Raw genomic sequence first — 11,831 nt, 5'->3', positions numbered from 1 at the left:
ACTTTTGAGCACTTATCACTATCGCTACGACAAAAACTGACGAAGTTACTACGTTTAACTTCGCTAGTCTAAGTTTGAACGTTTTTACGCTTGCTTAGTTCGTTACTATCGCTACGACAAAATCTGACGAAGTTACTACGTTTAACTTCGCTAGTCTAAGTTTGAATGTTTTTACACTCGCTTAGTTTGTTAATATCGCTACGACAAAATCTGACGAAGTTATCGCATTTAACTTTGTCAGTCTAAGTTTGAACGCTTTTACGCTCGCTTAGTCCGTTACTATCGTTCCGACAAAATCTGACGAGGTTACCACGTTTAACTTCGTCATCCTAAGTTTGAACGCTTTTATGCTCGCTTAGCCTAATTTTGCAAAGTTAAGTACGCATTGGGGGCGTTTTTCTCTACATGGGGGCGTCTCGTTCTATTTCATTTCAATTACATAAATCTACAACATTGTCAGTATTCCACAGGTATGTTATCTGACACAACAACAATATTCAATAGCAAACCCATCTTTATTTTTATTTTTCATCAAAAGAAGTTTTAGCTCTATGGTATTACATTCACACAATTACTTAATCAATTGTCTCTGTCAATTGTCTTACGGTTGTTCGATTAAATCTTCGTTTTCTTCTTCGAAATATACATTCGTTTCGCTAACGCTTCCGGTTAACTATCTTCCGACTTCATTATTTTTTCTAAGGCATTGTGCCGATCTTTCTACGAAAAATTTTCCGAGCGAAAATTTTCGTCAACTTCATTATTTTTTATAAAGCATTGTGCCGATCTTTTTACGAAAAATTTTCCGAGCGAAAATTTTCGTCAGCGTCATTATTTTTTCTAAGGCAATGTGCCGATCTTTTTACAAAAAATTTTCTGAGCGAAAATTTTCGTCAGCGTCATTATTTTTTCTATGGCATTGTGCCGATCTTTCCACGATAAATTTTTCTAGCGATAATTTTCGTCAGCTTCATTATTTTTTCTAAGGCACTGTGCCGATCTTTCTACGAAAAATTTTCCGAGTGAAAATTTTCGTCAGCTCCATTATTTTTTCTAAGGCACCGTGCCGATCTTTCTCTGAAAAATTTTCCGGCGAAAATTTTAAAATTTTTTCATTATTTTTTCTAAGGCACTATGCCGATCTTTCTACGAAAAATTTTCCGAGCGAAAATTTTCATCAGCGTCATTATTTTTTCTATTGCATTGTGCCGATCTTTCTCCGAAAAATTTTCCGAGTGAAATTTTTCGTCAGCATCATTATTTTTTCTAAGGCATTCTGCCGATCTTTCTACGAGAAATTTACCAACTGAAATTTTTTGATAGCTTCATTATTTTTTCTAAGACATTAAGCCGAACTTTCTGAGCGAAACTTTCCGAGGCTCGTACAACTGTCGTTTCTCCGTGCGGCAAAAATTTGCATTACGTTAACTTTCTAAGCGAAAACTTTATTTAGCTTCTTTATTATTATTTTTTCTACGGCATTGTGATCTTTCCGTTCGAAACTTTTCGTCAATATCTTTTGCTTGTAATTCCGCCGTTTCAACCTGCAACGCATATACAAATCTTTTCGTTAGTCTTTCAGACTTAACCAAAATGTGAAGCTAACTGGGAAAAAAAAATACTGACATACCTGTTTCATGCTGTCAAATTTTTTTTTTGCCACCGCTTTGTCATATTCTCCGAACTTTTCTCCGTCTTCTTCGGCAGCCCAATATAACTAAATTATTGCGCAATTTCTTTGCTTAACGGAATTGCACTCCCGCAACTTAATTGTGAGTAAGTCATTACTACTTCATCTTCTTCGACTTTCGTTTCAAATTCATACACTTCGTCCATCTCAAATCTCTCGAGTGCTAATATTTTCCGTAGTTCTTTAAGTGACCATTGCCGCGGCGTTGTGTGTTCGTTATATCTGGCACCTTCTTTCCACCTCACCAAGTCTACGATCGTCATCGAGTTTTTTTGTTCTCAATTATCTTTCATCGGTGTAATACGGTCGTTTCTACCTGTTAAAAAAAAAAAAAATCGGGTCAGACAGCTCAAAAACCGGGTTTACTGGGCCAAATCGGTGCAACACAGGTACGGTGCCCTTCCTTTACTGGCGCTGCACCGTATCATGTTTGTTCCTTTTAGTTCCGCATGCCCGGGCCAAATTAAAGAAAACAGGTACGGTGCCCTTTCTTTGTTGGTGCTGCACCGTATCATGTTTGGTTGATTCTTGTTTTGAATACTGGCGCTTCATCTTTCACAACCACAGAGTCGTGTTTTTGTGGGTTTTTGTGGTTGAAGAGCTTCCTCTTCGAGATACTTTCTGTTTCGATAAGATGACGGTGGAGAACAGTTAAGGGAAAGGCAAAACATAATACACCGTTCTACCTCACCCCAATCGGGGTTATGAAAGTAATCAACCTCTGTCGTCACCAAGCTCGCACGCATCTGACTACCAGCTTCGTTCGTTTTCTTAGAGAGACATAGATCCGTTCCTAGTTTGAAAGTGTCGTATATTAGACAGGACAGAGAGCGATAGCTGCTTGTGTAGTTTATTGCGTTCCCACACGGCAGAACGTACAACACAGCTAGGTCATAATCGTTACTGTATGTATGGATGTTTGAGATTTCTTTTGCAATTCATGCAAGAGTTATGGCACTTACTCTAACAAAACAATCGTGAGACGCATGCTACAAAGGACCGTTGTAAAAGATCTATCGCCGTTAAATCTTTTTTTCACCCGCTACTGCAAACTTGAACCCTCTCAGTACTTCATTACCCAAACCTTGTTTATCTACTGGGTTGTTGCTATGAAAACAGCAAACTTTGTCTCGTCTGCTAGTACTGTTTTACTCTTAGATCTAGTTTGGTCTACGAATACGGTTTTATAATATTTTGTAGATAAGTTTTACGGGGTGGATTCTTATCTAGTTCGGGGTGAAATACAGTTTTAGTCGCGCAAGTTTTCACTTTCGACTCCAACTCATATTTTTACTTCTTTTTATTCATATTATTACGTAATTGCCTATACCCATACGTTTAATTTCAATGGTCTAATCCTAGTATCGATATTCCGCTGGCACGCGTCTTCGAATTCAACTTTCGTATTGTTACGTAATGTGTTCAGTACGGGTTCGGCAATCAATTTCTTTTGAAATTTTTTCGGTGGATTTTTCAGCCATTTTTTTAACTACAATGCGTCCCGTATACGTTCATTTGACAATATTTCGTTTCCGATAATTCACGAATTTTTTTCAATTGTCCATTTTCCTATCGTTTACGTTCACACGACACTTTGTTATACATTCCGCTTACTCTTTTCTTATTCCAAGTTTTCCTTGATTTTTCTTCTCTTCTTTGCCATGTGAACTTTGTTCGCATGACAGAGAGGGGGCGGTGTTTCGACCCCCACCTACGTGGCAAACGTCCATTAGTAGGGATCTCTATTTTATTCATTTAATCAACAGGGCTAAAGCCCAATTAATTATCATGGATCAATGTCGGGCCCATTAACTCATGTGTCTAAAACAACCTTAGCCACATGACTTGCCACTAATGTACATTTATTTATGTCCAGATTCGTTTCTTATCAAAGGGATAATTATCAGTTGACAGTTATATTCTATCACAATTACTCAAGATACGAGAATAGTTGAGCTACAAGGACTCTCTACTCTACCTATATAAATACCGATCTATTTTTCATAAGGAACTACGTGGAAACTTGATCCCTAGAGAATAGATCTTGGGTACGTAGGCAGCCATTATTTGGTTCAGTTTCATCTCCACCAACATCAAATTCCTTTGTTTCTTAGTGCGTTATTTACCATTGCTCTCGTTGTGTTGAAGCAGTTTACTGTCGAAAGAATATGTTCGAACTTCTTATTACTTTTCAGGACACCAAAACCCAGACGCAATGATTCCAAAATTTGTCAAGTAAGAAAAAAAGCTGGTTCAGCAAAATAGATTAGCCTGCCTTAATAATCATGCATGAACTCATCCACAAATTCATATGATGGAAATAACAATTCATCATGGCAGTATGCAAGTACAAAGCTTGAAAGCGAAATCCTATCAAATAATAAACAGTTAAACACTCAAATAAAGAAGCGAATTGTGCTAAACAATGGAATACACTTTTAAAAAATTTATATATCGATATCTTCAAACAGTTATTTAGTGAAGAAAATTGGCAAATAAATTCTAATGAATTAAAGGGGAAAAAAATGAATACCTTGATGCTAGACACCTAGACCAATATAATAATCTTAACCCATGACCCAAAAACCACGTGCCGAGCAACCCCAGATCCCCAGATCTTACTATCGTGTCCATCAACAGATCTCTCACTTTCCACCGGGAACTACTTTTTTCCCAAATTAGGCTTAGGCTGCTTAGGTCTTCTATGCGCAGGCATACCCTTTCTTTCTTCTAGCTAGGGTAGAGACAAAGACTTATACAGTATTAGTATACCGACCACTCCCTTACTCAACAGCCCCTCATTAAGTACACTTCCTTAAGTAACATACACTCCCTTTTGTTTTTTAATGGCAATTTTAAAAACTGGTAAGAAGACTTGCTTATCACTCAAACCTGCTGGAACTAAAGGCTTGCTTTTGCTAGGCCCTCGTCTTCATGAAGAACAAAGTAGATTCTCTCGAGTGCGAAGGGTTTTGAGAATTGAGAGAGAGGGTACGTGAAACTTTTAATTAAGTTTTTCCCATGAAAGAAACCGACCCATCCACATAGCTTCACTCTCTCTTGGGAGAGTGCCACCTAGAATAGGGACTGCAACGTCAGATGTACTCTGCTTTAATATAGAGAGAGGTGATAGTATATACACTCATGAAGTTTTTCTGTACAAGCTGAACGCCAGAAGAAAGGTTGGAGAAAATATATTACAAAGAAAATCGCACTTGATAGTGCATGACATATTACAAAGATATCCATGCTTATTACATATTAATAAAGTTGATTAGCAAGCTGAGACCTGTTCTAAACCACAACAGACATGATGTAAGGGAGTATGGGACATGTACATGATTGTGATCTCACCACAAAACTTATATCATTTCATCTTTATAGAATTCCTTTCAGAAACATCTTTGAAAGTCTTTAGTGCTGTGGCAGTAGCAAGCGAGTTTCATCAGTCAAACAGCAATATTAGGAGGCCTATTGCGACCATGTATATGTTTCCAAACCTGGTATAAATAAGAACACGGGTGTCAAATGGGTGCACACATTCATCGCCTGTTTATTCTTATACTTGAATGGTTGAATGCACCAAACTATAGAATATGACTTAACTGAAACCAATAATTAAGGAGACAAGATTTATGTTCAGTACAGAACTTCCAGTTGACTGCTAGAGAATTCAATTCCAACTAACTGTTAGAGAAGTCATTGATTCTAATTGTAAAAAAACGTATAATCCAACAATTAATTTCTATTCTTATGTCTGTAATACTCATGCAATCTATAAGTGTCTTTCCTTTTTGTTTTATCAAGTAACTTCCTGTTGTCAACTTATAGCATGATGTGGTGGTGTTTCTGCTTTACCTTTTTTCTTCTTTTTCTCCTATGCCTTACTGCCCTCACATATATGAGCCATGCACGGAAGAGTGAAGTGAGAAAGGATTATGTTGAAACCATTATAACATGATAATAAACAAGGCATAAATTTTGCTATGGTTGGGATTTTTGTCCTTCCAAAATGACTCCAAAGTGGTAGAACAATATACAAAGTTACGGTTCAGTCCAGCTCCACACCACCCCCTGATCCACCAATTACACGCACTAGTCTCTTCGTGTATGTTGACTAGCTGTACAGGAGGAATTCCACACAATTTTGAATGTCTCTCTTCATCATATGCACTACCTACAAATGAAGGGTTAGATGTGAATATGGATTATGTAATCCGTTGATTATTTACTACGGTTACAATCGTAGTGGCCTTATCGTCCAGGCACCTATGTTATGGGACGTTTTGGGCAATGTTTCCTCCTCAAAAGAGGGGAAAAAAAAATGATCCGATTTATTTTAGAACAACCTCAAGTTAAAACGTAATATAACAAGAGCATGTGATTTTAAAAATACTCACTCTCTTCCGAAGAATTAAGCCGGCCGTTTGGATGCTCCCCTACATTTTAAGAGCACCAGCATCCTCTGCATCCCATAAAACAATAATTACATCTTAAGAAGTTCATGAAAAGCTACCAGAAGTCATTTAAAATACAAACCTCAAACTAACTCAAATAGACAATGATGTTTCTCAACTGAGAAATAAAGGGTGATTGCATTCATATACATGTTAAAATTCCAAGGTATAGAGTTCAGTCAGTAATACTTTAATGAGAAGTTTGAGGTTTAAAACATTGTTGTTGTTTTTTTCCTGTAGGCAATACCATTTACCAATAAACTTCTCCGATAAAACATGATTGGATCAAAATCACGGCATACAAGCAGACCCCAAACAAGATCAAACTCTAACACACGGGAAGTCCGAAGGTAGTATATTATAAAATGGTTTAAGCAGATGCTTTGTTGAGAATTGAAGCAATATGGTAATTTGGAATATACAAAAACCACAAAAGCGATTTGGAAGATTTCTTTTTCAATGGGAATAAATTGCTTGAAGCTTACAGTATCTTTTTATCACGTAACAGTATGGAACTTACCTTTTTCGTTGGAAGTCTATTCCATCTCAGCATGTTCCAGCGACGACAGGAGCCTCATTCCAATTCAAATGTTTTTCTCTTGAGGAACAAATATGTGGAGGGAAGGGATTACCACCTGTTGATAAGAGCCTAAAACTGTAGTTTTAACCCCTTAACAATAATACTTTTAGACCAATTTTGCGAGTAATAAATAAGAGTTAATGCTGATTATGTGTTTTTATGTATTTCAGGCATTGAAGTCAATTATGTGTAGAAATGTGTCGCTTTGGCAAGATAAAGGAGCAAGGGTTGGTTGCTAAGAAGTTCTGTAATTAAAGGCCAAGATTCAAGCAGAAAAAGCCTTTGTAAAGCCCGGTAAAAGCTGAAAAGTCAAAGTCAACGCGGGCAGAAACAACACACAAAAGTCAATAGAACTTTTGAAGACCGTATCTTTAGGCTCAGACCTCGGAATTGGGCCTACCTTATGTCAAAACGACCGGCTTGGAATCAATTTTCCAATGGTCCAAGCCTTGATCCAATGAGAGGAGCAAAAGTGGACGAAAAACTTGCTGAAGTCAGATCCAGCTGAAAAGGGCTCTGTGGACTGAAGAGATTGGGTTTTGGGCTCGATTTTCCGGCCCAAAACATGGCTCCTCAGCCCATGCACGAAAATGTGGATCTGGTCTCCTCATTTCAAACACAGGACTTAACTCTTAAGCAATCCTTAGTTTTAGGTAGCACGTAGCCATTAGCATAGAATTGTAGATCTAGTTTTACATTCCATAAATTAGTTTTCAATTATTGTTTTTAGATCTAGTTTTTACTTTGCAATAAATTAGTTAGAACAAGTAAATTATTAATTGAGAATCATATTTAGTTTTATAATAAAGTATTAGTTTTTAATTCCAATTTAGTTTAGTGATTAAATTCTTATTTAGTTTTAGTATTGTTAAATTCCTATCTTAGTTGTTAATCATTTCTTAGTTGTTAATTTAGATTTGAATTCTTGATTAGATCAATATAGTAAAGTTATAATCTTTATATGATGTCTTGTTTAAATTCAATTGGAAATGATAACATAATGATTCTAGGCTAAACCTCCATTAGAGAGGGTTGAAGAAGCCTTGATGAAGCTTGATTTGTGTTGGAGTAGAATAGTCGTGATTTTCCATTCCATTCTAGAAAACGATTAGTTCACCATGACAATGGGTTTGATTATTTCACATACTAGATGTTAGTTGGTAGAGATTACCATGAACAACTAGGGATTAGGAAGAACCAATTGTTATGCGAAAGCAGTTCAATTTGGATTACGACGATTCTTCGTTAGTAAATTAAGTCGAGTTAAGGCGGAATCAATCCTTCTTAATTCCTTATCATAGATTCAATTTAGCATTTCATAGTTGAATTATCGTATCTCGTTAGTATAATTTGCATCGTAGTATAATTTCGTAAAACTCTTATTAACTTTGGATAGATTGATAATCTTAGGAAACGAGAATTCTAAAGAACTAGGAGTGGAACGAATCTTTTACTCCAACTCTATTTCGATAGAATCGAGAGTAAGAAAATCTTTGATAAACATCACGTAAAGTCTAGTTTTAGTTTTACTTGCGTTTAAGTTTCATCATTTATTCGTGAGTAAAACTATTCATTTTACTTATATCACCTGTTTTCTGTTTTTTCTTTGTAGAAGATTCTACAGTCGAAGAACAGTCTTCATCTGTTTGTGAAACCTCTTTTTCATGTGTGCTATTGTAAAACTTATCACAAGATAGTCTCTCATCTTCCCCCTTTTTAGATTTTTCCCGCTCATATGAATTATTTTTTGAACTAGAGAATGAAGGGACCCTCTGATCATAGGAGGAACTAGTAATGGAAGGAACGTTTTCCTTCAAGACGACCCTTGGAATGGCCAAATTTTCAATCCCATCCGAGTTTTCCATAATGACTTCCATTGTCCCATTTTCTTGTGAAGCCTTCGCAACTGATTCTGATTCCCATATCATGGATACAGCATCAGCTAAGCGTTGACTAGCCAAATCTATATCAACTATAGGTTTTGGATAATTGAATCCAAGCTCCACCCCTGTAGATCTAAGCAAAGTCAGGGAGCATCCCATGGATGATGGATCCACTCGGTTGGCACTCTTTGCAAGCTCGAGGCAGACCAATGCCTCACATATTCTCTATCTAGATCATATCTCAAGCAACCTTGAACCTAATGCCCGGATAAAACCGCAGAATATTGAATCAGAAAGAGGAGTAAAAACAACAAATATATAGGTTTCAATCCATATGTAGCTATATGGCATAAACAGTAGAAAGAATAAAATAAGCACATTGTAAGTTTTTCGGTAATGCTGTAACGGCCTTTACAAATTTTAATGTGTATAGCATGCATGCCAGTTTAGTTATTTAAATAAGATAAAGAACATCATTTCACAATAAAAAAAAAATGAAGGATTTTCCTCGAAACTAAGAGAGGGAGCACAACTGTGGAATGTCAAATCGTTCAAGATCATGACCATCTGGTAAGCTCCCTGATAGATACTGCCAGCCAAGGATATCATTTTCCAAGTCGGCATCCAGAAGTGTGTCCCAGAAATACTTCATACCCCATCTCCATGGAAGAAGCAAGACTTTCACAAAGAAACTTGAAACAATGACTCTGATTCGGTTGTGAATCCACGCAGTCGCCCACAGCTCTCTCATACCTGCATCAACCAATGGGTAGCCAGTCCTACCCTGTCTCCATTTATGCTTTAGATAAGTTTAGCATAAATGCTTTAGATAAGTTTAGCATAAAAGAATTCTTAGCCGTCATTTATGCTTTAGATAAGTTTCGTCCTTATTTGGTTGGTTCTAAAACTTTAGTTTACACGGACCATGCAGCCCTTAAGTACCTTCTTGCAAAGAAGGATGCTAAGCAGAGATTAATCCGATGGATCCTTCTCCTGCAAGAGTTCACATTAGAAATAAAGGACAAAAGAGGGGTCGAAAACGTAGTTGCCGACCACTTATCTAGACTTACAAACGACGATAATAGTGATTCTGAGTCCATACCGGACTCTTTTCCTGATGAGCATCTGTATGCTATTTTTTCAGCACCATGGTATGCTGACATTGTAAATTATTTAGCGGCTGATGTTATGCCTTATAATTGGTCAAGAAATGAACGTAAGAAGTTCTTGGCCAGAGTTAAGTTATACTACTGGGATGAGCCCTACCTTTTTAAGTATTGTGCGGATCAGATTATTCGTCGTTGTATTCCCCAGTGGGAATAAAATGAAGTTCTATTGTTCTGTCATGACAAAGAGTGTGGTGGCCATTTTAGTGGGATGAAAATAGCCGCTAAAGTTCTTCAATGTGGATTTTATTGGCCTACCCTTTTTAAGGATGCCCAAGTGCATTGCAAGACGTGTATTCGTTGCCAACAACTTGGGGCGAATCCGCGGCCGTAATATGATGCCATTAAATCCAATCTTGATAGTAGAAATTTTTGACGTTTGGGGCATTGATTTCATGGGTCCCTTCCCTGTTTCCCACGGTTTCATTTATATTCGAGTTGCCGTGGACTACGTGTCTAAATGGATAGAGGCCCTAGCTTGCCATAGCAATGACCATAAGACCGTTGTATTTTTTATTAAAGAATATATTTTCTGTCGGTTTGGCATTCCTAAAGCCATCATTAGTGATGGTGGAACACATTTTGCAAATGTAGAGTTTGTTACATCCTTAGTGAAAAAGTATGGAGTTACACACAAAGTAGCAACTCCTTATCATCCACAAACTAGCGGACAAGTAGAAGTTTCTAATAGGGGAAATCAAAAAGATTTTAGAAACAACTGTGAAACCCCGATAGGAAAGATCGATCGAAGCGTCTATCGGATGCCTTATGGGCGTATAGAACTGCTTTCAAAACTCCTATAGGTATGTCTCCCTTTAGACTTGTATTTGGGAAACCATGTCATTTGCCCGTTGAATTAGAGCACCGTGCTCTGTGGGCTATAAAAAGCCTTAGCTTTAATATTGATGAGGCAGGTGTCAAACGCAAGTTGCAATTGAATGAGTTTGAAGAAATCCGTAGCGATTCTTACGATATCGCGAAGGATTATAAAGCTAACATGAAACGTGTTCATGATAAGAAAATCTTGCGCAAAGAGTTTGTGGTCGGTCAAAAGGTCTTGCTTTACAACTCCCGTCTACATATTTTCCCAGGGAAACTAAAAACCCGTTGGTCTGGTCCTTTTCTGGTTACTGAAGTCACCCCTTACGGGGCAATCACCTTGGTAAATCCCAATGACAACAGTACCTTTCAAGTTAATGGTCAACGGTTAAAACATTTTCACGAACTTCTATCCCTTGATGTAGAGGAAGTCCTTTTACAGGACCCTGTCTATGAGGATTAACCTTTGTCATTTGGTGTACTTCCTTTCACTTCCATATAGTGGTAAGTGCACCATTCAGGTAACCGGGCCCTCCCTATGGAGTGTGTGGCTGTAAGTATCGGATCCTAAGTCCACGGTTAACATAATTCACATTTTACACTTTTGCATGTTTTCTCGGTTTTTTAGTCATGTTCCTCTATGGGGTGAATTATGTATTTATTGTTTTTCGTTTTTCTTATAATAAACTAATAAAAAAATAAAAAAAATTCTAAATCGTAGAAATAGCAATCCAACAAGTATTGGGAATCTGACTTTAAACGACCCACGTTAGAACAAATTTTGTGTTTAGAAATTTGTTTGGGGGTGGGCAGTCGGTCTTTCCATCCGGATTGCTTGAACTTTCCATTTGTGTTGCTTAGGCCCAATAGTTGTAGTTCAATTGGGTTGACGTAATCTAAAACTTAGATTTCCTTCGTTCGCATAACTTACGTCACACACGCACTTTGAGGTGTTTTTCCACCTTCTTATACGTCACCCATAGTTGGAATTGAGTGTTTTATGGATCATTGGATTGGAAATTCTCTACTGATCATTTCCATAACTCATTCGCCAAAATCAGGCCAGTAACGAAGCGGCAAATTGAATTTGAAATTGGGCGAAAAATCAGAAAATTTCAGAATTCAAATTGGGCTTGGGCCCAAACCCGCGCACACTGGCAGCGCACCTGCGCCCCCCTCTATTTCCACGAACAGTATCGCGCTCTAACCCACCACCGCCATTAACAAAGTTTTCAA

At 37.4% G+C, this 11,831-nt stretch overlaps 1 long non-coding RNA gene across 1 annotated transcript; it reads right to left on the bottom strand.

The window, feature by feature from the left end:
- Window positions 1-4,868: 4,868 nt before the first annotated feature.
- LOC147510375 (uncharacterized) lies at window positions 4,869-6,807 on the bottom strand. The gene is made up of 3 exons (XR_015216772.1): window positions 6,668-6,807; window positions 6,091-6,155; window positions 4,869-5,190 (listed from the first exon to the last, which is right to left on the bottom strand). It is a non-coding gene; the product is annotated as an uncharacterized LOC147510375 (long non-coding RNA).
- Window positions 6,808-11,831: the final 5,024 nt, after the last annotated feature.

Source organism: Coptis chinensis, chromosome 3 (assembly GCF_015680905.1).
Source record: "Coptis chinensis isolate HL-2020 chromosome 3, ASM1568090v1, whole genome shotgun sequence".
Classification (NCBI taxonomy): Eukaryota; Viridiplantae; Streptophyta; class Magnoliopsida; order Ranunculales; family Ranunculaceae; genus Coptis; species Coptis chinensis.
The sequence above is the reverse complement of the archived record's forward strand: the minus strand, read 5'-3'. Positions and strand labels throughout refer to the sequence as shown.